Genomic DNA, 16386 nt, shown 5'->3' with positions numbered 1-16386 from the left:
CACAACACACAGCCAGTCACATGCAAGTACACTTAAGCGATCACACATGTCTCTAAAAATATTCCAGAGTCTTTCAAGTTCTAATGTCCTTTGTAAGTGATTCACTTTATATGATGCAAAGAGGTCTCATTTGATGCCGGTCTGTCCAGGTTCAGAGTGTACTGGTAGGGAATCAAGACATGGCCAGTCAGGGATCTGCTCTGATCAACAATGGGTTTACATTTGAGAAGAAATGTGATGACACTGAGGCAGATATAACAGGTACAGTATAGTGTGCAGCTCTCTTCTAGTTGCTGCTTTCACCTATATACGCCACAGTGATGAGTATGATATCTATCGCCTGGAATGATAGTGCTATTGCGTCAGTTTGTTTTAAGGTTTCAGTGGCACCAGAGTTTTTTTGCCCTTAAGAGTAAAAACGTGCTTTATTCCAACATAACAAACCCATTTTATCTTGCTGTGATTGTTTCTGTGCCACTTGTTGGACAGCTTTCCAAATTCGAAGACTGTTTAAGAGATAAGACTGAAACATTTCAATATCAGTGTCACTGTGTCTATAGATGATAGGAAGATGTAAGAACTTTTTTTGCTGGTCAGTGTTCAGTAAAAGCTTTAGAGTCTGCATAGATGTCTAAAAAAATGTTAGGCAGACTGCTAGATATGACTTGAGTTTAAGAAGAGTCATGTGGATACAGTGAACATTATAACATTCATGTTGGCATGATTTACTGTTGTCTCACAATTTCTGAATTGATATGTTCATTGCCTCAGGGTTTCTTGATAATCTGACTTACAATAACAAAGCGTCAGTATTTGACAAGTTGGGAATGAGACTCAAAAATCAACTTTCTTACAAATTTAACCTTCAGTGAGAATGTGGTGAAAGAATATATATGTACTGAGCAAATACTCGTTCAAGTAAAACCGGATCTCTACAGCTTTTGACCACATTTAAACTAAGAACAAACTCATATAATGAGTAAGCTGAGTAAAAGCCTGATTTCTTTGAAATTATGCCTTCAGGACTTTCACTATAAATTGTCATCAGCACTGGGAGAATTCAAACTGTCACCTTCACTTTGGACTGAATCCGCTGAGTAAGCCCTCACATCCAGCACCTTTGCGAGGGGAAGGAGTGAATCATTGGCATATTGACAATATGATTTTCTCTCTGAATCACACCCACTGCAACATCATTTACAGTAGACCACACATGCAATTCTCTCAACCTTGTCAGCAAGAATCAAAACAGAATTCTCACCTCATCATCATTATCATCATCATGTGCTCAGGCATGCTTGTGGGATCAAAAGCACTGTCATCACAGCTTTTTTCACTCTGTTGATATTCACCAAAGAACATCACTGATACATTAAGATAAATTCACATAGTTTGTGTCAATCTGAGCTGCAGCGTCAGCTGTAAGCACAAAAATGATGCACTGTTTCCACCACACACCCGCATCACTTACTGCGTGTTTGAGACTTCATCAAAAGCCAAAGAAGTTAAACACCCAAACATTTTAAATTGAGTTAATAAGCCCTACTATTTCTGTCATCTGTCTGGATGAAAAACACATATACTACAGTCCCTTTAGATGGAAAAATAACCTCACATTAAGCTTGAAACTAATAGAAAGTAAACTTCTACCAAGAAGAAAATGCCAGCATTAATTTAAAGTACACTTAATTAACTTTCAGGAGACACATTTCAAGATGAAAACACAGGAAAAGACCTTTATATGGAAGTCATTCACCACAGGTATAAAAAATCAAATAGGCAATGGCTGAATTCCATTCAGGCTGCTGGTGTAGTTGACACTGCCATGGCTTACTGTAGCATTTGAATAGCACAGAGCCATCGTTAGTGTTATGCTATGAGAGGTAATATAGCAGTGAAAGGTTGGTTTAATGGTACAGTTTACACCAGAATTTACAGGAAATAAGATACTTTATAGATCTCACACCAACAAATAGACAAACTAAATAAGGCAAAAATCATGCGGACTGTTGGCAAAAAGGAAACTTTGAGAACAGATCAACCATGTCCTTAAGAAGCATTTGTAAAACATTTCTTAATGGAATGTCAGACCCTATGTTTTCAGTATACATGAAGTATTTCAGTAGAAAACATCATACATCATTCATTTATTTATCATTCCATAGAACAGCTTTGAATAACACATTGCAAGTTGTCCCTTTATGCTTCTAACAAAACAGAAAAAAATGAGAAAAGGCTGAATGAATAATTCTTGATTAAAAAAACAAACTTTATTTTTAAAATGGAGTGCTGAGGATGAAATGACTTTACTTGAGACAGTACCTCACATCTGTATGGTAGTGGTTGAGCGTAGTATGTCCATGTGCCCATTTACTTCTAATTATTTATTATTTACTTTCTCTATTTATCTGAACTTATTTTCTCTCATTGTTGCTGCTGCAACACCTGAAGTTCTTCTCTTATTTGATGTGAACCTAAATGTTTGGTGTAAGTTGATCTGTCTATGGTGTATCTATATGGTTAAACTAAAACTTGGAGCAGAAAGATTTCAAATCTAATTTTCTCACCTCTCCAGATTCTTTTTGTACATATTTTAGGGTTTATTTGATTATGTTACACTTTAAAAATAGCACCATGTAAATAATCTGCTGATCAGCGTTCAGTTTAACAGAAATGTATTGAGTTGAGTTTAGGGAAAGATGGTGGTCTTGGTTAAATATAAAAAAAGTCAGTGACACACTACAGGACATGTTTAAGCACTGTGCTCAAGTACAATTTTGATGTACTTATAATTATAGGACTACATTTGGAGGAAAATATTGTACTTTTTACTCCCTATATTTATTTGCAGATTGCATGCTGCATGAAAGCCAAGTAGTTTAATAGTTGTATAATGATTGTCATTTTCAGTGGTTTTCTTTTAATCCAAATGCGAACAAAATAAATTGATTAAAAAATGTGCTACAAAAATGTTGTCTATGGACAAGTGTTGTGAATTAGCACTTGTGCTAAAACACTTAAACAATGCATATGGTTTGTCCAATGTAATTGCTATGTCCATCTCAAATAAACATTTAAAAAAAAAAAAAAGATTTGATTATCAGCCAGGCTGTTACAGCAGCCTTACACTCATTACCTTATATTTTACATTTGAAAATATGTCATTTACTTTTGCTCAAAGACTTTTACTCAAGTACTACTTGTATTACTGACTGAGTTATATATTAACACGAAATCTTTACCTTGTCCTTTCTAATCTGAAAGTGCTTTAGTAAATCGAGCCCTGTGTTCTTGTGAAGTGAAACCTATTCCAAATTAAAACTGTGGATTGAAAAAGAAATACTGTTTAAATGACCTGGGGGTTTGAGCACCTGTTCTCATTCACCTATACTGTACTGGGGAGCTGATGACAGTCGAAGAAGAAATTTAAATTCAACGTAAAGCACAGTAGTAACTAGAAGTAAGCTCAGAAATATATTTGTGAATTTTGCAAAGGAATTCACCTGTTCCAGTCATATACAGATTCATACAAATCAACATGAGACTGTGACTGATATCTGACAGGCATGAAAAAAGATGAACATGAATATTAATTGATCACAATTTGTTAATTCAAATCAAGGGAAGCACATCTTTGTTCCTTGAAAATTAGCAGGCAACTACATTTTATTGAATACATTTTTCTGTCATTTTCATGCTTCAAAGGTATCCAGTTTGATCTGTTAGAGCAACATCGACAGTGTGAAACACTTGAGTTGAAATATCAAAGATCTAGAATGTAAGTTTTCTGTATCCCTGATGCAGGTACACAGGCCTAATAACATCACAAAGAATCAACCTGCGTACTGAGTTCTCGACATTGTTGCTGATGAAAGAAGATTTGGACTGAAGTAAGTTAAATGTGTGCTAAAGTGGAAAAAGTTGTTATTTTCCTGGGCTGCACTGACTTGTCGACCTGTCTTTATTTTTGCTCAGGTATAAAACAGCTTATTTTCCAACAAACATATTTCTGGGCTTGTCAGAGCAGTGTTTGGAAAGTGTCAAAATGTTCAATGTAGTTTGTTGTTGTGTTTTGATTTGCTGACATGGGCTGTGACTTTCCAGTCCCCTCTATGGGTATAAATACTGAGATATCTCACAGCTTTAATGCGCTCGCTTCCTCTGAGACTGTCGTCAGGTGAGTGTTACTGTAAACCCTCAACCTTGTGTCAATACTAACACCAAGTATTGGGAACAATTTTTAGACAAGTTAGTAAAATGATTAAGTTTAATATTTAGTTCTAACTACGTCTTTTAGTTAACTTAGCTCCTTTTCTTCTTAAGTTTGTATTTCTTTTAGATAGATAGATAACTAGAAGAAGATAGAAGATTTACTTTTACTTAAAGCACTACTACTACTACTATTACTACTACTACTGTACTAGTTGCCAACCATATTATAACCAAAACCATATTTCCTGTGGAATAACTCCCCCTCTGATTCATGTCAAAGGAAGACGGAGGCAAGCAGGAGGTTCTGCACAGAGGAGACACGGTAGGCACATATCATAATGTTTTACACCGAAAGTTCAGAAAAGGAAAAAGAATATTGAAACAAGAAGACAGAAAGGATTGTAGTTTGTGCGCTGGGAGAGTGGTAATGGTCATGCCTTGTGAATGTGGTCTGTGTGCAGTTGAGTCATGTCCAAATATATCAAATCATGATTATATTAGCAAAGCGCATAGAAGCTTTCAGAGTAAAAACACAACAGGTCATGTTTGGTGGACGGAATCAAAATCTTCTTTTTGATTACAGTTAAGATTCTGATCATTAAAGGACTAGCTGAACATTTCAAAAGCAAGATTTTTGCGAAACTTGATGCATTCCTTTCACACATTCCCCCGAAGTGATCACATATAGCACTTCTCAAATGTCATGATATTGGCCTTGCTTGGTTCGGGGAAATTTAAGATGCACTTGATTCATCTGCATAATACTTTTTGACTTGTCAAATATGTGAAAAGCTGTCTATCGTAGTGAATGTAGTTAACAGTGACATGTGGGATTTATTTTGGCTGGGTTTATTCAAAAATATACTCATATTAATATTCCTATATAAGTTTCTTCTTTCTGTGAAGATCAAATAATATCATATCTTATAAATCTGAGGATGTTTATTTTTAATATGTTTAGAGACATAAAACATATTTCACATTAACAACATCACATGTGACTGTTGTAGTAGCAGCACCGTCAAATATAAGAATATAAGACTAATTTCTCTCTGCTGGCTCAGATTTTAAGCAATAATTCTGAACCTGGTGCTGAGAGGAAAAGGGAGAAGAAAATGATGTGTGTTTTATTATGACCTGATTTTTTCTTGTTAATTACTGGATAATGCATCCTAATTATTGATAATGAAATAATGAAAAACACACTGTTTGATTAATCTGGTCTCAACTGGTAATGAGGTGTCACAGGTAGATCTACTTTTATTTTGGGATCAGAAAAGCTGAAATATGAAGATAGCAAATGGACTTTGTACTGATTATTTTTTACTGTCTATATCAGCTTTAACATTCATATGAAAAATAAACCTTAGTAATATTTTCCACAAAAGTTTGCTTCCATCATAGTCAAAGCATGTGTACAACTGAAAGTGAATGATAAGACATGCTTGTCGTAGGTGCTCAACATACATTTAACTCTTTAAAAGCCTACATTTTATATTACAAACCTGTTGAGTTAACTCGTTTCATGTGTATCCAGCACAAAGACAGGTTTAGCCGCGCTTATCAACAATACTGTAAGTATGGTGCCAGCCTGAAGATGATATTTCCTTCAGCTGAGTTTGGGGACACTTCAATATATTTGCTGATGCACTGTAGTTTGCGGTATCAGTAAAACAAGTGGAATGCCTCATTGAGACTGACCTTGAGCACAGTGCCCCTTTTGGTCATGTATACCTCATTATTCACAGCCAACAGCAGTGTTGTTGGTGCAGCGCAGCTGGCTATTGACAGTGGATATGGTTTTTGTTTCTCTTTTCCTTTCTGGTTGTCGACTTAAAAAATGCATGTGTAAATGTATTTTTTACTTTGCTAACTGAATATCAATTGCAAGGTGCTATCTTTGTAAAGAAGAATGCAAAAGTAAGCACACCTTTCATACTTAAAGTGCGCGCACACACACACACACACACACACACACACACACACATGTCATCATTTATTAACTTGCTCCCTAAAATCAAGAGCAGAGAAGCTTTGATCAGGATGTGTCACGTAGATAAAGAAATCTGTTACTGCAGAGCTTGTTGGACAGATGCAGTGATGGCACTTGGCACAGCTGTTTATTGGAATAAGAGCCAAGCACAGAAGTGGGTATTCCTGTGCATACTGTTTATCACCTCAGGAAGCTTTTCTAAACCCTGCAGCTGTATTCTGTGCAGAGATCAGGAAATGGGGCTGCAGAGATGAAGAGAAATCTATCAACACTGTGACATTCAACCATCTAGCTCTGCTATATTGGTGAAAACCTCTAACAGAACACTTCAAGAATTTCCTAAACAACAAGTGAAAATGAGACTTTTTTGCTGTTTTCCTTTGTTAGTGTGTTCTATTACAAGTTCAGTATTATTCACTTCTCTCATGTGAAACCACAAGCTGAATGGCAACTAGATGAAAAGGGAAGATAAACTGGCAAATATAAAAGTATTAAGAGCACTGCAAGACGAGTCTGTGTTCTTCTAATTCCGTACATGTAGGCCTTCACTAACATTTAGGGGACACAATTGGAATACTGTAAATCTGGTAGAACATAGGCTTTCAAAAAAGTCTTCAAAAGTCCGATATGTTTCACCAAACTGCAATCATGCCTCACGCAAATTCAGTCTAAAACATATGATATATATGAAGTTATATAATGTCAGTTTGATGTCATATTGGATTTAGAGTATATATACTATCTTCTGAATGGCTAAAATGATATATAAAAAAAAATCATCACACTAACTGCATGAATCCACATGACTGCCTTACTGATCATATTGTCATTCTGCTGGTCCACCACTTCGGTCCTGATTGAAATATTTCAACAACTATTTGATAGACTGTAATGAATATGTTCCTCTCAGGGTGAATTTTAATAACTTTTAAGTATACCTAGCTGCAGCCGCAGCACCAATATGAAGCTACATAGTCTGAACTAAGATGACAAACTTTTATTATTCATTACTACAGAGCCTTGCTGGTCTGGGCCGTGCATGAACCATGTCAGTTTGTGAGGTTTCAAGGATGCTCTCTATTGCTAGACCATATAATTTGCTAAGAAAGTCATATATTGATGTGCTTCCATTTCACAGACTTGGTTACACTATTAATAACATTTTCACTAGCCCTTTTCATAGAGTTTCTGAAACAGGGCTTTTACACCACCTTGTTTGTTCACACTAAACCAAGCAGTGCAAGGATAGAGTGTGTCATTTCATACAGCATGCCAGCATTGCACATCCAAACGTGATGGTATACATTATAACGTTGGGATACATGTGGTATTCACCTGTAAATCTAAAAGTGTATCTGTCGACTGTTTATATTCATATGGATGTTGTTATGAAGTGTTGGGATTGAGATCCTGACCCACTATGCCTTGTGGAAAATGACAAAAAGATACATTTTTTGCTCATAATTGTTTTTTCTATACAAGTTGGTGAAGACAGTAACTACAACAACACAATAGTGGAAGGCAATGAAGGCATTGTGAGTTGAAGTTTTTTGCTCTAGATCACGTTGTGTAATCATCGTCAGAAAATTGCAGGAACTGCCTGGCTCTGCTGCTGGGGACAGACACTCTTTTTCAGGCAGAAGATTGATCAAAAGTTGGTAGGACAAACAGTAGAACAGCGACTTTTCCACATATAAGTACTCATTTTACCTGATTACTGTTGTTCGGTCTTTTACTTGATGAGTGAAGGATCTGTTTAATTGTCAGACTGTGAACACCATCAAAACATCACACCCCTGTCCTGCACTGCCGGCTTATCCTTACACAAAAACATCATTGCACCTCTGTGCAGCTCTGTTACTACCTCTGCTGACAGATCAGAGGGATAACAAAACTGTCCCTTTCTAATAGAGGTGGAATATCGGTGCAAGATTTCTGCCTTGAAAGGGGCTAACATGACAGTAGCTTTGGTGTTCTTGGAGTTAAAGGCCTCACCTCCTCTCCTCCAAACATACTGCTGCTCATTGTGGTCAGACAACTCAGTGTTTGTTTCCTCTGACCACAGAGTTTTCCTCCACAAGGTTTTTTCTTTGTCCATGTGATCAGCCGTAAACTTCAGTCGAGCTTTAAGGTGTTGCGTCTGGATCAAGAACTTCTTTTTTGTACGGCAGCCTCTCAGCTCATGTTGATGTGAAACACACTTGAGTGTGGACACTGACAGCTGTCTTCCAGCTTCTAATTCACTGCAGACCTGCTTTTTGGTGGTTTTTGGTTGACTCTTGACATCCTGAACAGTTTTCTCCCAGCAGCAGGTGATAGTTTGTGTTTTCTGATGGTGGCAGTGACACAACTGTGCCATGCACTTTATACTTACGAACAGTTGTTTGGTACAATTGATCTTGGGATCTGTAACTGCTTTGAAATGGCTCCAAGTGACTATCCTGACTCGTTCAAATGAACAATGAGCTCTAATGGCTGTATCAAACAGGTCCTATTAAAATGGGCCCAGAAAAGTCACCAGCTGTTATCATTCAGCATCACTCAGAAGAAGTGAAGTGGCCATGCTACAAAGAACATTTGATTCACACAACATTCTGTAATCACCAGAATTGATCATATATCCTATAAAGAATTCATTACTGAACCAAACTTCATGAATGTCTTCGTGACAAAGTAGTTTGTGTTGCACTCATTCCATCACAGAAACATAAGAGCTGTAGAAATCATTGGAACTGAAGACGGCCATGATACACATGTTCTTTACAAGCGAATGTAAACTTTTCACCACGACTGCTTACCATAGATTTATGATGATTGAACTACTTGTTAATGAGTTAAGTTAATTTTCCTGCTGAACCCCACTTTTTGTGAAGTTCAATATCTTGAAAATGGAAATAGATATCAAATAGCTATATCGATATCAAAGGAAATGTGGGTGAGTCTAACCCCAACCCCTAACCCTATTTATTACATTATTACATATATTATTGCAATTTTGTGCTGAGTTTGTTTTCCAGCTCATTTAATCTCCTGGGAACAAAATTATTCACTTTTTTTATTCACTAAAACAGTAGGTTGCAAGCCCCTGAATACTACCATAAATCTCTGCCTTGTAAACAGAAAATATATATTTATTTTTAAAGTTTCATATTGGCTCACGTAATTCAAACTTTTTGTCTTCTTCTACTGGGGAACTCAAACAGTAAAGGAGAATCAAATGATGCTAATATTACCTCAAGAGCACAACATAAATCTCATTTTCTGCAGATAACCACTCATGTTGTCGAGGCATTCATGTCTCTCTAAAGGTATGAAGACTGTCACATAGAAATTATCTAATGCTCGTGTGAGGACATCAGGATATCTGATGATCTCTTTAGATAAAACTAAAGGTGTATGATAATAACATTCCGTGTAGGCCAACTTCCTTTTCTTCCTGTTATTTGAAATATGTTTATCTGCAGATGAAACTCTATTGAAACCTGTTAGACCACAATAAGGAAATCATTAAGTTGATTTTTTTTTTCAAATTTTCAAAAGGGGACATTTGTTAATTTTGATAAATACATTTTAATTCAATATAATTTAGTTATAAAGCATGTATTGCTCATTCACTTTCATCTACTGAATTGCACATTATTATTATTATTATTATTATTGTTATTATTGTTATTATTATTATTATCATTATTATTATTATCATTATTATTATTATTATCATTACTAGTGCAGTGCCTGTAGGAAATATGTATTCCTATAGAAAAGTGGGAGGTTAAGTAGCTTCTTCATGGATGTCCAAATGAGGCTGTGTTTGAAGGTGGGACGTCAGGGATATTTAGGTTTGTTGTGAAATCCGATATTCCAGGGTATAATTGGCTGTTTTTGACTATTTTTGATTTTGCCATTATATTTCACCTTAAAAACTATTTACCTGGTGTCATTATTTTCAGCACAACCTCACATGTGTGACTGTACAGTTATTTTTTTATTTTGACATACTGTATTAACACAATGGACCTAAAATCACAAAAAAACATAAAATCCGAGTAGAAAAAGTTAGATTTTTTTACTGTGAAAACCGCAAATATGTTTAACAAACCATTTTTTATTACTTATAATGCAAATATAAATTGTTGTTTGCTAAATATGTGCATACATTTAAAAAATTTACAAAGTTATATGTAACTATTTACATTTAAATGCAGGCAATGCTCAGGTCTGCCTGAGCTCCTTCCAGCTGAATGAAGAGCTGCACTGCCTGCTCCACATTCAGCATCTCCTCATTGTTCTGACTCATTAAACAAAAAACCGACTCCACTACACACTAAATACACAACACCAAACACTACATAACACACTAACTATACGCTCCGGATCTCCTCAGACCCGAAAAGACTCGGTCCGGACTAGTTCAGTCTCATTAATCCACAACAGTCAGTTTAGATGCACAGAACAGAACAGGACCGAACCGCCGGCAAAATCCCGGTCCAGCTCGCGCCGCTGCAGGTATAAATCTGCTTGTTTCTTAAGGTATGTCGTGGGCTTGAGCTCTGCAGTGATTGGCTCTGGTGCGCATGTGACTGTGGTGGCTCCGATGGACAACGCTCGCGGAATTTGTAAAGCATTTATGAAATAATTTATTAACAGTATCATTGCAGTCCAAACAAATCCGACATCGCACACCCTTGAACCAAGCAGCAGCCATGTTGAAACTCTCAGGTCAGTCTGATCCTGATCTGCAGAGATATTTGAGGAACACACACACACACACACACACACACACACACACACACACACACACACACACAGATTCCTTGCTTTTATAGAGAGATTATTCAAATCAATTTAGATCAAGCTCCATTCTAAATCTTAATGTGCATGTTTGTGTACATCAAGATCGTAGTGCTACAATCAGTGATAGAGTTAATGCGTCACAGTAATACATTTCTTTTCACCGTCACGGAGTAATATAACACGTAACTTATGATATTTCAGTAATATATTACTACAGTTATCTCACAATCCACCTTACTGACCGCAGTGAACCGGTTATTGTTGTTTTTACGAACCCATCCACACCAACATGACCATATTAATATATGCTCCGTGTGTTTAATATGAAGTATTTCCGAACAGATACCGATAGTTCTTTGTTCAGTCTCTTTGTGACTGAAATGAGCCTAATAATGAAGCCTAATCCTCCAAGCTTGAATTTACATTCTTTAATCATATTTGTCCACGAATTCCTCGTTCTGTGGACTAAAATAAGAAGACATAGAAAAAGAGTTTTCTGTCTCATCATGTCATTGTAGGCTACATTATAGAAGGTATAGATCTGTTGTGTTTCATATGACTGAGCCTACAATTAAAATATTTATTCCTATCTCATAATATATCAGACTTTGTTCCTTTGTCTGCTTGCTCATCCCTATGTCCAAGGACACTCCTTTATTTAAAAAGATATTTTGAACTTACTAAAAATAGTGTAATTAGTAATATATTACTCTATGCAGACAGTAATGTTGTTACTTAATATATTACTTTAAAATGATTGTAATTAGTAATATATATTACATTTTAAAATTAACTTGTCCAACACTGATCACGATAAATAAGATTTAATATTGAATTCTTCTCACTTCAATGTGGTTTTTCAGAATTTTCTTCACTGAGCTGACAGCAAATAAATGTGTAGGAAACTCTTGTTTTCAGATGTTTGATCTGAATTTACTCAAGTAGCAGTGTGATTAGGAAGTGTGATTTGAGATATGGGAGTAGGCTGAGTAATAAACCTGCATATTGATAGTAGTACCAGTATGAGGCATCTGCAACTTTCCGCACTGTAATGTGGCTGAGGACAAAATCCGAACAGGAAATACTTGAAAGCCATTTATACCAATAGATAGATGGTGACTCACAGTAAACCAACAAAATATCAACCATTACATCAGTCACTTTGAGTTCGTAGTGTCGTGACTAAAGCTCTCCTACCTTCGACAAAACAGACAGAGAGACTTTGATGGGTTTCTTCTGGCGGAGTTAACGCTGAGAAGGAAAGCCAGAAAGAGAGATGACAGTGAGAAGCCACAAACATTTTGAGCGCTCTCACATTCTACTGAATTCCTGTTTCTGTTTCTGTGAGTGCATTTGCATGGAACATACTGTCTCGGCGGTTTATGTATAGGTGCTTTCATCCAGCCTGAAAGAGATCTCTGATGTTATAGTGAGATAGCTGAAAGGAAAGAGCCTACTCTAACACTTTACATAGTGTTATTTACATGATGGCAATCAATATTACTAGCTTGTTAGACTGATGTGTTATGTCATAAGCTTTCATTTGAGGCTCTGTAACAAAATAAATCATCATGGCTGCATGCCTAAAATATGACACCAGATGAAGAATGAAAAATGAGAGTCAATATGTTGTCTTGAAAATTTGAAATAATCCAGAGGCTAGTTACATACTAGGACTGTCACTCACAGTGAGAATGATTAAAATGGAAGTTCTTTATAATAGAATAGAATAGAATTAATAAAAGGTAAGAAACAGTAAACAGTAAAACTTTAGTTAATGTTCATTTCAATGTTATCAATGTTATGAAGTTTTGACTAGAGTTCATAAACCTTTACAGTGCTGAAATAAATGGTTTATAAAGTGATAAAGTGATTTGTCATCTTGCTGAAGTTATTAGACATTGATCTAGGCTACCTATCTCAATGCTAACATAGTCTTCCTGCAAGTCTGCCCAACAGTACTAGCACCACTAAGTGACTAGACTAACACATCAATTCAGATATAAAGTCATGCCATACATCATTAGAAAGCCTAGATTCTCGTGATTTTATTCATGCAAACCATTTCAAGATAAAATCACATCAGGGAGCTATAAATCAACAAACGAACAAGCAAGCTAACAAACTACAAAGTGTCTGGGTGTTTCAGTAGTTTATCAAACTCCCAAATTTCAGGAAAATATTTACTCCAAAACACAGTATTTCATGATTGAATGGGGAGAAAGTGGCAAAAAAAGAGGAAAATTTCACGCCTGATCCCTCAACACAGCTCTCTTATGACGTAATGGAGCTATAGGTAATTTCACATGTGCTCCTAATCACATACTAACGTACTATTAGTACTAACGATGGTATCAAATTGTGTATGTAGTGTGTTTCAGCTGCACAGTTTTCCGTACATGGGAAGAATTTCAGAGTATCTGGTGCTAGCTTGCCACAAATAACCAGGTGCCCCAAACATGCAGTGTGTCTCCGCAGCACTGACAGCAGCGCCACACTGAAGTATTAAGTTTTGTATGCTGTTTCATCTCTTACTTCAATTTGGAGAATACTTTATGCATACTCTGGGCAGTTTTCTGAAAATGTATGATGATTGCAAAATCTGCACCAACATTTTTGAGTTGAGTAGCTCCTCAAGTGCCACTGAAGCCAAGACAACACAAACATTTCTGTCTGCTGTATCACATTGATTTTGTTTATTTTTCATCATCAAAATGAAGCACTGCTTTAACAACAGCTTTGACTTTACTTGACTTTTTGAATTTATTTTGGGTTAGACAGGGATACAGTAGGCTTTTTAGGATAATTTGACATAAACTTCCAGGATTAGGATTAGGTTAACTTGACCATTCTAAGGGTTAGGGTTAGGGGTTAGTATATAGCATATAGTAAAGTATAGTATAGTATAGTATAGTAATAGTAATTGAATTCAATTTGTACCAAACAGAGTTGTACCAAACAGATATGTAATGATTAACAGATGCATGACACAGGATGATTTCATGTCTAACTTCATGCAGGATGTAATGAATTTTATTAAAGGTGCAAAATTAAAGATTAAGATAATTCATACTATTAATAATAATAATGTGTCGAACTTGTTTTTCTTTTATCAAGATTAAAATCCTTGTAATGGCACCAGCTTCTTCTCCCTCATCAGAAATTCCTGAATGATTATGCAAATATTTTTCATTTCACAAGTTTAACTGCTGGACACAAGATGTCTCCTACTTCACTGTTAAGTTCAGACCACACTCATGTTTGCTAAATATTGGACCAGGATTGGTTTTCATACTACATGTTTGACTGGACGGGGAACGAGGAATATTAACTCACAGTTACTTTTTACTTCAATTAATGTCATATCAATGGTGTCCAGTTATATTAAACTTGTATTTCAGACCAATGTATTTGCTCAGACTGTCTGAAAGCATAACAGTACCTAAGCTTATGCACATATGAATCAATTTTCTTTCAAATCCAACTGATTGTTAGTTGCAAACATTTCATAGGTAAATACATAAACTGTTACACAGACAATTAAATACATAAATGCCACATGCATTCGTATCATCACACACAGTTGGGAGAACCTTTGAAGACCCTCATATGTAATCAGAATCAGAATCAGAAATCTTTTAATGTCCCACAGACGGGGAGATTTGTTTGTCACAGCAGCGACAGAATATTACAGGTAAAAAGAGGAAAAAGCTCAAAAGTGAGCGAGAGCTGCTGTAACAGTCTGCCACTCACGCGGCGCCATCTTGAACTGGTTATTGTTGATGCCGTCAGTATGGAGATTTCTCTTGTGCTGCCGTGACAATCCAGGTATTATCACAGTGCCACTTTTCATTTATCTGATGGAGACCAAAAGTCATAGATTCTCACAATACATTCACAATGTGATGTTATCAACCAAGTCATCAAACAGAAAAGAATGCTGCTTCATTAGCTAGCGGGGCTTTAAAGGCTAACATTAGCAACCAGTGCTCCTACCCTGCTAGTCTGCAGTGATACTAGAGGAGCAATACGTAGGTTAAGCAACTTTACTGCTGGATTTCAGATAACTTTCTATTGAAGGAGGAGCACAACACTGAAATGTCAAATTTCAGGACTTTCATGCACAAATCAGCGATAAAAATATAATGTTAGCTGGCTGACTAGTTAGCTACAGAGAAATCAGCCCACTAATTTTGTTTCTTATATCCTTGTTATAAAGACAAGGGCCATAAGACATCAGAATGATAGAGAAATGTCATAACACGGTTTGAAGTGTGCCTCTGAAAAATTGCAGTTTGGAGGGCCATGTAGGCCCAACTCTTCACCCTACTCCTCTATCAAGAGTGTGTTGAGATTGGGCCTGATTAGTATTATATGTAATACTTGATATAATAGTATATATATATATATATATATATATATATATATATATATATATATATATATATATATATATATATATATATATATGAATTAATAGTGAAACGTTAAATGCAGGTCTTTAACATGAAAATGTAGATTTCACTGTGTGGTATTGCTACTATTACTGAAGTAAAGGATGTGAAAACTTCTTCTTTCAAAAGAATGCATTCCAAATAGCTTTCCTTTCAGCAACATGCAGCTGAATACAACGTTTCCATTGGGACTTGGAGTCATTGAGTCACAGTTGTGTTTGTACAGTATGTTTGCAACATACTGTACATATTGGAGTTGTTATAGAGGTTTCTATGAATGCATCGGTACTTTTATTCCATCATAATTATTGATGTCATTGGAATCAAATGTGACTAACATTAAGTTGAGCTGAGCACGGCCTTTGCTTATGAAGGACCACACAGTTTTAGACTAAAAATTTGAGGGTGCCTCATTCTCAAATTGTGGAGCATAATTGATGCATCTCTGCAGTGTTTGACAGCTGTGTGCAGCTGATAAAGCTGAGTATTATGTAATGAAGCAGTCCTCCATCCAGACATCTTCGACAGCACAATTGCCAGTTTTTGCAGGTGACATATCATCATGTTGCACAAAAGTAGAGCAGCTTCATCTCCCCCTCATTCTAGAGACTGTTGTGGTGAAGCTATCATTGTGTGTGTGTGTGTGTGTGTGTGTGTGTGTGTGTGTGTGTGTGTGTGTGTGTGTTGTGTGTGTGTGTGTGCACCTGTGAACCCAGCCTCTCAGTCAGAAAGTCTGGTACAGGAAATGTTTTGAACTACTTGGTTGAAAGCTGGATGCTGATTGACTGGAGTGCGTGCATTCTTTTCAGATAATGCCACAGCATTGATGTCATGTTCTAACTTATTTTGCATATCTGCACACCTACAGCGACATATAAATAGGAGCAGTAAAGTGAACTTAACATGGTTGTGTTGTCTTATATTGACATAACA

General features: G+C 36.2%; 1 protein-coding gene across 1 annotated transcript in view; it reads left to right on the top strand.

Annotated features, from left to right (window-relative positions):
- The first annotated feature begins 4165 nt into the window (after positions 1-4165).
- LOC115584553 (forkhead box protein P1-like) overlaps positions 4166-16386 on the top strand; it is a 29485-nt gene continuing 17264 nt past the window's right edge. Inside the window, exons 1-2 of the mRNA XM_030422044.1 lie at positions 4166-4177; positions 4493-4534. The gene's annotated coding sequence lies outside the window, so the exon portion shown is untranslated. The remainder of the gene's footprint in view (positions 4178-4492; positions 4535-16386) is intronic.

The sequence above is a fragment of the Sparus aurata genome, chromosome 7, assembly GCF_900880675.1.
Source record: "Sparus aurata chromosome 7, fSpaAur1.1, whole genome shotgun sequence".
NCBI lineage: Eukaryota > Metazoa > Chordata > Actinopteri > Spariformes > Sparidae > Sparus > Sparus aurata.
Note: the sequence above shows the minus strand (reverse complement) of the source record. Positions and strands in the feature narration are given on the sequence as shown.